Source organism: Chrysemys picta, chromosome 5 (assembly GCF_011386835.1).
Source record: "Chrysemys picta bellii isolate R12L10 chromosome 5, ASM1138683v2, whole genome shotgun sequence".
Lineage (NCBI taxonomy): Eukaryota > Metazoa > Chordata > Testudines > Emydidae > Chrysemys > Chrysemys picta.
In genome coordinates, this window is record NC_088795.1 from 142,325,467 (window position 1) to 142,338,745 (window position 13,279).

Here is a 13,279-nt window from a genome sequence, read left to right on the forward strand (position 1 = left end):
GAATAAAGCTCAGTTTTATAATCACTTGAAAAGACAAGCCTATATGAAGACACTGCCCTTTATTTATTGGTGTTTTAATAAAAAATGAGCATGCAGAAACACCCCAGGGTTAAACCCACAAACCCTTTCTAACAAAAAGTTTTAAAAAGCTTTTCCCTTTGTTTTTAGTGAGGACAATTTGAAGCAGCAGCAAAAACATCGTCTGTGAGCCAGTGGATCAGAGAGAAGAAGATTGCTTCTTCCCTCACTTTTTAACAAGTCAACGTGAAAGTTATATTAAGTCTTGTAAAGGAATAAACACTTTAAAAGACAAGCCTATCTGAAGCCACATCCCTTCATTTAGCACTTCTGAATGTTTCAATAAAAAGTGAGCATGCAGAAACATCCCAGGGTTAAACCCCCAGAGAACCTGTTAATAAAAGTACATTATAATGATGAAAAAGTTACCACCGATATTTTAGACTAACATTGGTCATTTTTTAGTAAGAAAAATTAGACTTTTTCAGCAAAGCCACTGTTAGCAAAAACTGTGTCTGGGAGTCAGTGGATCAGAGATAAGAAGGCTGCTTCTTCCCCCACTTTTTAACAAAAGCAAGTAAACATTATATTAATCTTTCATTTTCTTAGGACTTTTAGATTTAATTTTTCTGTCGCATTATCAGAATGTCTTTGTTTTTAAATGTTTGCAACCCCTGTGCTGAGACACAGGTACAAGCTCCTATGTTTGTTTTGGGTCCATAGATTTTATTAAAATAATACATCGCAGGCTGGAGCTGTGGCTTTCTCTACATTTTAAAAACAGACAAGACTAATAAGGCTAGACAGTGCTCCATGCACTGTAGTCTGCCTTAGCAATGCTCTATGGGTCACCCGTTCAGTTTGCTTGGTTTTTACACAGACTTCTTTCCTAAAGTCTTAAACACTGTTAAAGATTTAAGAAATGGTGAGATTGCATTGAAAGACACACTGTGAAAGTTATAACGAGTATTTTATTCCATTTACTGATTGTAAAAGACAAAAACCATCACTTTGTGACTGCATGAAGCTCAGAGATAGCCTATCTGAAGAACATCCCACCCCTTGACTTTTCCCCTTTTATCTGTTGGTTTGATGATTTCACCAAAAATGCTATTTGGGTCCTCGGCCTCTGTCACTTGCTATATATATAGGATATTTTTAACATTTAACATGAAAATACAGCATTGACCGAGAGGTAACATAACTTGACCTTTTTAAAGGATATTCTGTTTTCAATGAGGCCTATTTGAAGCATTATGTTTGTTTGGTTTTTAAAAAGTTTAACATGAAAAAGCAATATTGACTGAGCTGTAACAAAACAAGGCTACGCTTAGGGATATTGTGTAGAAGTTTAGTGAACTAAAAAGGCTTAAGATACTAGCCTATCCTTTTAAAAAATAGGGGGGGACAAACAAATTTAAAAAAAACCCACAGTCACAGAGATCAAGCCATGGGGGTAAGAAAGCTGTCCTGAGTTTTAGGGGGAATGTGGATAACTCCTTTAGTGAAACAGTTTTGTAGGCAGCCATTCTGTGTTAGTTGTTATGCTTTAGCACGGGCAAGCGTTTGTCATTCGGAAGCACTTTCTCACTTTATGAGGTATTATCTCCCCCATCCTACAGCCTATCAGAAATATTAACAGAAACAAACTTAAAGATACTTTGTATCAATGCCTGCAAAGCAACAATTACAATTTTGTTTATCGTTATCTTGTCTAAGCCCCTAGAGAATTTTTTTGTTTTGTTTTTATAAAACACTTTTATGCAAACTGTAACCCTAGATGCTGTACAGTATTAAATAATATGAGCCAGTAGACAAGAGACCTGAGACACTGTTGAAATCAGAGGGGCCATGATTAAGACCTAATGCAGAGGGCCTGGGGGGAAAATGAAAAGGTACAACCGAAACAGAAGATGGTATGATTTAAGAGGGGTTCTGGGGCTGCTTTGCAATGGTCCGGATGCCCCAACAGCCTATATCCCTCATGCACAAGTGCCAGGGATGGGTGGGTCTTTGTTAGAGGAACAGGCCGCTCATATACCTCTTGTTGTTGACAAACTGTAACCTAACTGCATGTATACTACAGAGGCAACCTACTTCCCTTTTGACAAACCCCACACCCCTGGAACTCCATAAAAACACACTTCACACATCATGTATCAGAGGGGTAGCCGTGTTAGTCTGAATCTGTAAAAAGCAACAGAAGGTCCTGTGGCATCTTTAAGACTAACAGAAGTATTGGGAGCATAAGCTTTCGTGGGTAAGAACCTCACTTCTTCTAGCTTATGCTCCCAATACTTCTGTTAGTCTTAAAGGTGCCACAGGACCATCCGTTGCTTTTTACACTTCACACAGTTATTTTCAACTGACATTTTATTTTACAACAAGCCCTGTTTTGTTCCCAAAACACACTCTGACTTTTAGTGTTTTGTCTTAGCAAGATTTTGTAATTTGCTGAACGAAGAAGACGTTCTACATTTCGCATTAAACATTTATCTGTCGGTTTGATGATTTCATCTAAAATGCTATTTGGGTCCACGGCCTCTGTCACTTTCTCCACCAATTCTGCCCCTAGAGCTAAATGTTCCTGGGTTAAACAGAGGCACTGCAGCGCGTATCCCAACGTGATGATGATATTTAACATGCTTACCAGCACAAACTACTACTAATTTCTTTAATTTTACAGTTCACATAATCTAAACACCAGTAGACGCAGTCGTGATGCCTCTGACCGGGGGCAGCTATGGTGCACAATCCTCATTTTGTTTCTCTCTCAGGCAGTGCTTGATGATTCTGTGCACAGCTGCTCGCACAATTGCACACATCACAGTTTAATGGTTGTGAACTCACACAGACTTAATACCGAATTTCTTCCTCAACTTTAGATAGTAGAAGCCTATAGAATAAGCATCGCCCTTTGTTTTGGCATTCTGTTGAGCATCTGGTTCTTGATCTGGGCAAAAACAGATCGGGCCCAATCCAATCGGCCCTTTGGAGCTGTTGGTGTCCAGAACTGCCAAGTCCTCTGAACAGCCATCACTCAGCTGCTGAAAAATGTACAATAAAAAATATGTATAAAGCATCTCTGTACTTTTTCAGAACATGCTTTTAAAACATTTTACCCAGTGTGTCAAGAGACCCCTTCCACATATGCTTTTAAAAACAACAAACACCAACAAATGCAATATGTCTCTGTGCAGGCTTGATCCAAAAGGCTCTAGCCAACCGAGCACCGGTGACTGGGTCCCTGCCAAACCATCCCTTGAACGTTCTTACATACAACGTACCTGTGCCTCATCTCCGTACAGCTCTTTGTTTGATTCGTTTGGGCTCTCCTGGCCGGGGTCCGGAGTCTCAAAGAAATCTTGGTCCAGTGGTCTGGCCTTGTGTTTCTCCACCGGTCCGTTCTTGTAGGTACAGGCATTGTTCACTACCCCTCTTTCCATGCTCCAATGACCCATCTCAAATACTTTTCAGATCCCATAGCAGCGACTGTATAATGTCTCTTCATGAGAGGATTCAGTGCCGGTGTTGGCCAGGGCCTTCTAGGTGCAGCCCTTTAATCATCAGACACATTTAAATAAAATCTTTATCTTATCTTATCTCTGATCCACTAGCTCACAAAGGCTGTTTTCGCTAACAGGGGCTTTGCTGAAGAATTACGCTGCTTCAAATTGTCCTTACTAAAAGATGACCAACGTTAGTCTAAAACATAGGGGGAAACTTTTTTATCACTATGAATTACTTTCATAAACAAGTTCTCTGTGTTTTTAACCCTGGGATGTTTCTGCATGCAAAATTCTTATTGAAATGCATATGGAAAAGTGCTAAATGAAAGAATGTGTCTTCAGATAGCCTTGTCTTTTAAAGTGTTTATTCCTTTACAAAACTTAATATAACTTGCACTTGTATTTGTTAAAAATTGGGGGAAGAAGCAGCCTTCTTATCGCTGATCCACTGACTCTCAGATGCTGTTTTTGCTAACAGTGGCTTTGCTGAAAAAGCACGTGTCACGGACTGTGCAGGAGACAGGGCCTTGCACCCCTCCACTTCCTGTGATTCAACGTGACTCTCAGCCAGCCAGTAAAGCAGAAGGTTTGTTAGATGACAGGAACACAGTCCAAAACAGAGCTAGTAGGTACAGAAAACAGGACCCTTCAGTCAGCTCCATCTTGGGGGGCAGGGAGCCCAGACCCTGGTTCTGGACCTCCCTCCATTTCCCCAGCCAGCTCCAAACTGAAATCCCCTCCAGCCGTCTCACCCAGCCACCCCCTCGCCCCCCGGCTCCTCCTCCAGCTTTTATCCAGTTTCCTGGACAGAAGGTGTCACCTGGTCCCAACCCCCTCCTGGGACTATAGGATTGGTTCAGGAAAATGCATTCTATGACCCAGCTGTAGAACAGCAACTGACTGGTCTAATCCAAAGGTGGAGATAACTAGCCTGAGGGACTGTGAACCTGGGAAGTTGCCTCTTTCCCCAGGAATAGTTGGAAGGGTAAGATCTCTCTCTCTCTCTCTCTCTCTCTCTCTGACTCAACCATGTGCTGTCTATTTTTGCTTTCTTTTCCTTTTTCTTGCCCTGTTCTCTCTTTATTTTCTCTTTTATTTAACTACTTAACTCTTTATTTAAACCTTTTTAAATACTTTTTCTTAACCTATCCTATTTCATACTTTAAATGCTTTTCTGTTAAACTCCCTTTATACTTTTTACCATGTGCTTACTAAACGGTCTCTGCCTTAGTAAATACCCTTTTTTTGCCATGTGTGTTCTTTTTAAACCTATTTTTCAATATTATTTAATGTTTTTAAATGCTCTTTTCTTAACCTACCTTTATATTTATCTAAGATTACATTTATCTAAGAATGATTATTCTTTAATAACATACCAAACTAGTCCTTTAAAAACACCTCTCCTTGTCAACCTCACAAAAATCTCTTCTCTTTAATAATTTGCCTCTATTCATTCAAATTAACCCTTTAAAAACATATAGCTCCATTTTTTTAAACTTCTCTTTCTATTCTTTAATAACATGTCAGGCTAGGTCTTTAAAATCATCTCTCCTTACTAAACCTAACCAAACAATCTTTCTTTCCTTATTTCCCCTCTAAACCTTCCCAAAGCTTTCTATTTTAATCTTTAAGCTCTCTCACCCTATTCTTTCAACCTTTTTCTCTAAACAATCAACCAGATGTATCAAATCACAAGCATGCAACATTGCCCCATCCAAACATAAAAAATAATCAAAAATATTTTTTAAAATGCCTGATGCCGCCAAACCTTGACACCAAAGGAAACGAGAATGGAGAGCGGGACATAAGCCCTAAATGGGGCATGGAAACCTGTCAAAAATACATGATGATGAATACTATCGAGGTATATACTACTCACAGTCAAGCCTGTCCATGGGCCTGCTTACAAATCCAACTGAAAGGCAGAGTGCAGTTGGTATCATTCCACAAATTCAGGTGGCTTGAGTGGGTCTCAACACAGTCTTCTCTGCCTCCTGTCCCCTGATCCCAGTTGTCTGGTTGATTAAATGCCCAGAACCTACAGATAAGATGTTGATGTCTCAGTGGAGAACCACAGCCAATTTCTGAGGTCAGGGTAGCAATTACCCTGCGCCTGACAGGCCAGCAAAGAGCCAAAGTTAGTCTGTGGCCCCAAATGCTGAGTAGCAGCAACTCCGATCTCAGTGCCCAGAACCAAGGCACATGGCACAGCACATCCCAGGCACCCCCGAGATGGGAACGCAGGAACGGGAAGAGGGGACAGCAGGGGTCAGTCATTAACTTCTCCATGGCCCTGCTTATGGGCCTCGTCCACAGCCCACTAAGGTCATTTCACCGACTGCAGCTGGCTCCGGCCATGCCCCTAGTTCCCACAGCCTTTCCTTCCCCAGCCTGACAGAGGGGAGAGCGCAGTGCAATCCCAAGGACAGTGTGAAACTGCCGCTCACTCCAGACTCACTTGGCTGTACTGAGTTGACTTGGGGCCAGATCCTCAGCTGCTGCAAATCCATGTGGTTCATTCAAGTCAATGCCGAGTTACCCCAGGAGAGGATCTGGCCCTTGATCTCAGTGGCACTGAACACACACTCCTGCTCTGAGCAAAGGGGCATTAGCAGAAATTCCTGAGAGGATTCATTGCTGCCGTGGCAGCGCCTGGGGGCCTCCCTCAGGATCAGGCCCGCTGTGCTGGGTGCTGCATAGACACAAGGGGCCGTACAGATCCTGCCCGAAGGAGCTTGTGACCAAACGTGTAATAAATAATCACTTCTCTCAAGCATTACTCACCCCCTGCTTGCGTCTGCTCTGTATTCTGTGCCATCCACCCAGCGCCAGCTGCCTTCTGTCCCCAGGTCGGTGAGTCCAATCCAGTGACTTTGTCCCTCGGTCTCCTTGGAGAGAAACTCCTGCACAACACAGTTTGCAGCATGTCCAGGTCACCCAAGAGAGGCTGCAGGATGCAGTCGCAGCTGCCTGGGCTGAACAGATTTGGGGGGAGAGGAAAGGGCGTCTGGTGGTGTGAGCTGGGCACTGGGCAGCGGGAGACATGGTGTCCTGCCCCCAACGCTGACTGTGACTAGCTGGGAGACCCTGAGGGAGTCCTGGAGCATCTCTGTGTCTGTGTCTGCATCTGTATCTGCCTGGGGCTAACAGCAGCGACCTGTCTCAGAACACTCCCCCACAGCCCCCTCAGAGCTGGGCTGCGGCAGTGACTGACAGGCACCTCAGAGATCACACCAGCACCCTGCCCTTGGAGGAGGCAAAGCTCGGAGCAGAGAACTGGGTTCAAAGTCTAGCCCTGCAGGAGAGTGGGATTTTCCTCCTCTGAAAGTGCCCCAGAGGCCTGAGGTGAGGGCTACAGTGGGTACGTGGGGAGAGAGGATTCTCTGAGAGGTGCATGGTCCCTTGCACACAAGCCTTCCAGATACAGGCTTCTAGATTGTCCAGCAGCAGCTCAGGACTGGGGAGACGGATCAAAGTGGGTCCTTCCTGGGAAAGGTCATTGGGTTTGCAGGAAATGGTACATGGCAAGTAGGGAAAATCAGAAATGCTCCTGACCCAAATCCCTCTCCCCCAGCACCCCAGACTCTGGGAAGTCCAGATCCTGGCACTGTTCCTCTCCCCATCTCTGATTTTAAATTGATGGGTGAATGCCCTGAGTCACGTTCCAAGGCTTGGCATCCTCTCCGATGCTTTCCAACCTCAGCTGCCACCTTCCACCTCCTTTGGGTATGAAAAAAAGCACTAACCCATTATGCAACCCCTAGGAGGTTCCTGCACTCACCTGTTCCGCCTGGGAGGAGACAGAGGTCAGGTGCGAGTCCTGAGACACACAGAACCGCTCGGCCTCATCCCATGACTTTCGTTCTTGCGAAAAGTAATAGAGGTTCCCACCATAAAACCTCCAGCCCCTGGAGAGCTTTGTCAGCACGTCAACTGGGAGCAGAGACTGAGGTGAGACGCCCGGGCTAAAGTCACAGGGACACACGCAGGGAGCTCAGGGTTTCTAGTGCTGGATTTCCCCTGCCCTTCAGCTGCCCCCAAGCCCAGGGAACTTCTCAATCTTGATACACCAGCATCACAATAAGTAACTTTTGTGGCTACATGATGGATCCCAAAGAGCGCTGCAGAAAGCAGACACCACGGGGTCACTCCCCCAATACTGAAATGCAGCTGCATCTGGGCTGGAGCATGGGCGCTGGGCGCAGTGCAGAGCAGCATGGCTGTAATGGGAAAGGGGAGACTCACTGTTCAGCTGAGCTGGCAGGGGGAATTCAGGAGGGGGAATGTAGCTGCCCAAGGTGGAACATGCCCCGGTTCTGTATCAACTATTCTCAGTGATCATAAGTGGTGAAGATCTTGGGTCTTTTGCACTTTGGCATCTCCCTCAACACCCTGCAGGGGGCGCTGGCTCAGTGATGGTACTGAAAGTAACGCCCCATACGCTGAAATGCCAGTATCACTTTTTGCCTGTGAGCTGACGGGTTTGGAGCATCTAAGAAGAGCTGGTAGCTGGGTGATCCCATTAGGCTAACGAGGCTAGTGTATAATTTAACTCCACACTGATCACCACGGTGTGGGCCCAGGTGCAGCCACCGGTGATTTTTAATGGAAGAGAACTCGGTGCTGGTGAAAGGCGCTGCGCTGTCAGCCCTGGAGCCTGAAATCCTCCGTTTATCCTCAGCACCAGGAGAAACGGCACCAGCCAGCACTGCAGCTAGTACTTACTGCAGCGACCTTGCACTGCTCCTCGCGCTGCACTGACATTACCCAGCTGGGCTTTCAGCATCCGGACTCCTGCCTGCGCTTCATCCAATAGCTGCAGACCTAGAGGAAAGTCACAGCGACTTCAGTGGAGATGCAGAACACTTGATTATCAGCACATGTAGTAGAGCAGCACCTGCAGGCCCCTGTGTGCCAGGCGCTGTACAGACAGGAGGGGACAGTCCCTGCTCTCAACAGCTCACAGTCAAAATCGACTCTAGCTGGGAGAAATAAAGGATGATTTTCCTGCTGGGGAACTGAGGTGCAGGGAGATGTGCCCAAGATCACACAGGAAGTTTGCAGCAGAATTCTAGCCCTGTCCCCCAATCTCCCCAGCCACCTCTTCCCAATCGCTCCCACCTTGTGAGCTGTGAGTGGGTCACCTGCAGCATGGGGCATAGCTGGGGCTGCAAGAACATCCATGGACCCGGGCAATGGCCCTGGGCTCCAGACCGGGATTTTGAACTGCACAGCTTTCCGGCGTGTTCCGTGCCGGGGTTTAGTTAAGGCCCATCTTCTGATTGGACGCTGATTAACCTGATCCATGGACCGGTTTGTATGTGCAGCCCTGGGCCAGACAGACAGAGCGTTGTGACACGTGGCCACAAGGGGGCGCTCTGCCTCCAGCAATGGGACTGTGGCTGTTACCTGAATTATTGGAGCTGCATAGGAGGGGCTCAGGGACTGGGGGGAATTGAGACCCACGAGTGCAGCTCCACTGACGTCCTGCTTACACCAGGGTCTGAATTCGGCCCTGTGTGTCTCATGAGCTGCATCCGTCTGTCCCGCGAATGCAATCCTGACAATACAGGGCCATGGTGAAAACTCTGGAGCGAAGGGAGCAACAGGGAAAGGACAGAAGATGTGACCACTAGTCACCCTGCTTAGGAGCGTGGGGCGGATGCAGCCAGCCTGCCACTGCCAGAAGGGAGCTAGGAGGGAACCTGGAGCAGCCGCCCGTCCCTGGGAACAGAGCCTCCGTTGGCAGAGGAATGGGCAGAGCAGCAGCTCATTAGACGGGGGCCGGGACCACCTGGCAGGGACGTCTCTGGAGGGGAGTAGGAGGATGCCAGGCACCCACCATCCCTATAGGCCGGAGAGTGCTCAGCTTCCAGGCCAAGGGAGGGGAGCCGACCCTGATGCCTAAGACCCTCGTCCTGCGACTTACTGTCCGATCCCTTTGCTGAGGCGTCCGAGGCGTTGTCAGGCTGCAGAGAGACTTGGAGCTTCTGCACCGCTTCTTCAACCGCTTGCAGCTTGCTCTGTGCCCGGAGATCTAGAAATCACATGTCTGCAGGTCAGCGACCGAACTGAACTGCGGCTGGAGACCAGCCAGGCCCGGAGAAGGAATATGTTCCAAGTGCGAGCCTGTTCTCTATGACGTCTTTCATTTTAATCTTTGACAGTTCCCCTCCCGAGGAGGGACACATGCAAATCCAAGGCCCGGTTCGGGGCTCTCTCCTGGTGTATGTTATACAGTCTTAATGTAGGGCGTCAGCTCTTTGGAGCAGGGAGCTACAAACTCCATCAGAGCAGATTGGGATTAAATCTGAAGACAAACTTCCTGCCTGTGAGACCAGCAGGACGATGGAACAGACGCCTCGGGAAGTTGTGGAAGCTCCTTCACTGGGGGTTTTCAAAAGCAGGCTGGAGCCATGTGTCTGGGATGGGTCAGACACAACAAATCCTGCATAGAATCATAGAATCATAGAATATCAGAGTTGGAAGGGATCTCAGGAGGTCATCTAGTCCAACCCCCTGCTCAAAGCAGGACCAATTCCCAACTAAATCATCCCAGCCAGGGCTTTGTCAAGCCGGGCCTTAAAAACCTCTAATGAAAGAGATTCCACAACCTCCCTAGGTAACCCATTTTAGGTCTTCACCACCCTCCTTGTGAATACGTTTTTCCTAATATCCAACCTAAATCTGCCCACTGCAACTTGAGACCATTACTCCTTGTTCTGTCATCTGCCACCACTGAGAACAGTCTAGATCCATCCTCTTTGGAACCCCCCTTTCAGGTAGTTGAAAGCAACTATCAAATCCCCCCTCATTCTTCTCTTCTGCAAACTATACAATCCCAGTTCCCTCAGCCTCTTCTCATAAGTCATGTGCTCCAGCCCCTTAATCATTTTTGTTGCCCTCCACTGGACTCTTTCCAATTTTTCCACATCCTTCTTGTAGCGTGGGGCCCAAAACTGGACACAGTACTCCAGATGAGGCCTCACCAATGTCGAATAGAGGGGAATGATCATGTCCCTCGGTCCTCTTTGCTAACTGTAGGCCCAGACCCTTAGAGGTGTTCAGGCCGCAAACTCCCAGTGATTCCAATGGAAACCAGGAGCCCAAATGCCCTGTGGATCTGGGCTTGCAAGACTACTGGCCAGCTGCTCAGATGGTGTCAATCTGACTTCAGAGGAGCTACTTCGATTGACACCTGCAGAGCATCTGTCCCTAAAAATCATCCTTCACTCCCCTTAGCGCTGCAGGGCCAGCCCGGCGATGCCCCAGGGAGCCAGCTTCTCTTCCAGCTTGTGCATCATCAACAGACTTGTGATCTAAGTGCTGTCTGCAGAACCTTTCCCGCGATCCGTCGTACGCCTCTGGCTCCTTTCACTGCAGTATCTGAGCACCTCACAGGCTTTAATATATTATTTAATGTCACATGACACCCCTGTGAAGTAGGGAAGTTTCCTCCCCCCGTTTTACAGATGGAGAACTGAGGCAGAGACAGGCCTCATAGACCTTACAGCCAGAAGGGCCCATCATGATCATAATCTGACCTCCTGCAGGCCACAGAACCTCACCCACCCACTCCTGTAACAGGCCCATAACCTCTGGCTGAGTTACTGATTGAAAGACTTCAAGTTACAGAGAATCCACCATTTACACTAGTTGAAACCTGCAAGTGATCCATGCCCCAGGCTGCAGTGGACGCAAAAAACCTCAGGGTCTCTGCCAATCTGACCCCATTGAAAGGTGGATGAGGACCCGGTTAAATGGGATACTACAATGGGTCATGCTCAAAGGTGAACTGTCAGGCTGGAGCGAGGTTACTAGTGGAGTTCCTCAGGGATCAGGCTTAGGACAAATCATAGTTAACATTTTTATTAACGACCTTTGCACAAAAAAGGGGGAGTGCGCTAATGAAATCTGCAGATGACACAGAGTTGGGAGGTATTGCCAGCATGGAGGAGGACCGGAATATCATATGAGTAGAGCTGGACGACCTTGAAACCTGGAGTAGTAGAAATGGGATGAAATTCAGTAGCGCAGAGTGCAAGGTCATACACATAGGGATTAACAGCAACATTAATCCCCATCTTCTCCAATTTGACTCATAATTTCCCATGTGGAACTGTATCAAATGCCCTGAAATCCAGATAGATGAGATCTGCTGCATTTCCTTTGTCAAAAAAATCAGTTATCTTCTCAAAGAAAGGGAAGGTGGGTCTGGCATGATCTACCTTTTGTAAAACCATGTTGTATTTTATCCCATTTACTATTAACCTCTATGCCCATAAATACTTTCCCCTTCCAAATTTGTTCGAAGACCTAGCATACAATTGAGGTGAAACTAAAATGTCTGTAGTTTCCTGGATCACTTTTTACCTGTTTCTAAAAAATAGGAACTCCATTAGCAATTCTCCAGTCACTGGGTCTGACCCCTGAATTTATGGATCACTAAAAATCCTTGCTGGTGGGCTTGAAATTTCACGTGCCAGTTCCTTTAATATTCTTGGATGGAGATTATCCAGGCCCCCCAGTTTGGTCCTATTAAGCTCTTTTGAGTTTGACTTCCACCTCAGATGTGGTCATTTCTACTTCCATATCCTCGTTCCCACTAGCCAGTCTGCCACTACCCCTAAACTCCTCATTCCATTTATTAAAACGGAGGCAAAGTATTTGTTTAGGCATTTGCCCAGGCCTAGATTATCTTCACTCTCCAACACATCCTCCATGTTGGGCAGTCCCTTTTGGTATATATGGCTATAGAACCATTTACTGTTAGTTTTAATTCCCTTTGCAAGGTCCAGCTCTGCTTGGCTCTGGGCAGTTCTCACTTTTCCCTGCACTTTCTGATCTCCAAGAGGTAGCTTTCCTTGCTGATCCCTCCCATCTTCCATTCTCAGTAGGATTTCTGCTTTCTCTTAAACACCAGTGCGAGACGCTTGTTCATCCAGCCTGGTCCGGACCGCAGCCCTTCCCGAGGAAGTTTTTCCCCTTGCTTGGGATGCAGGCTTCAGAGAGCTTCTGTAACTTTGACTTAAAGTAATTCCAATCCTCTCCCACTTTCAGATCCTTGAGTTCCTCAGCCCAGTCCATTCCCCTAGTTAATTGCCTTAATATTTTAAAGTTTCCCGTTTTGAAATCAAGGCCCCTAGTTGGAGACCTGGTAGCCTTCTTCCGCAAAGTGATTTTGACCCAAACACACTCTGCTTTATCCATTCCAGCGCTTCTAATTTCTTTACAGTCAGTCTACCTCATCGTTAATATAAAATGCTACAGCACCACCTTCCCTTCATTTCTGTCTTTCCTGAACAACATTGTTCATTGTCTCTACTCCACTCGTGGCTACTATTCCACCATGATTTTGTTATCCCTGTAACATCTGGTTTCACTTCCTGCACCAGTAGATCATGTTAGCATCATGGTATAGGAACTATCTTTCCCCTTGATGTCCATTCTCCTACCCTCTTCTGTTCCTTTCTCCATTGTTGTATCTGCTCTTACTTGATTTTCTCCTGATCAATATTAGAATCAGAGGTAGAGATTCCATGAGCATCTCTCAACTGTCTCCCCTGAATTCCAAGCTTAAAGCTCTTTTAATCAGTTGTGCCACCCTCCATCCCAGAATCTATTTCCCACCCTACCCAGCTGGAGTCCGTCTCATGAGAACAGTCCTATGTCTGTGAATGCCTCCCAGGGGTGGAACATCCCAAAGACCTCCTTACAACTCCACTGCCTGAGCCGTCTGTTGATAATCATCA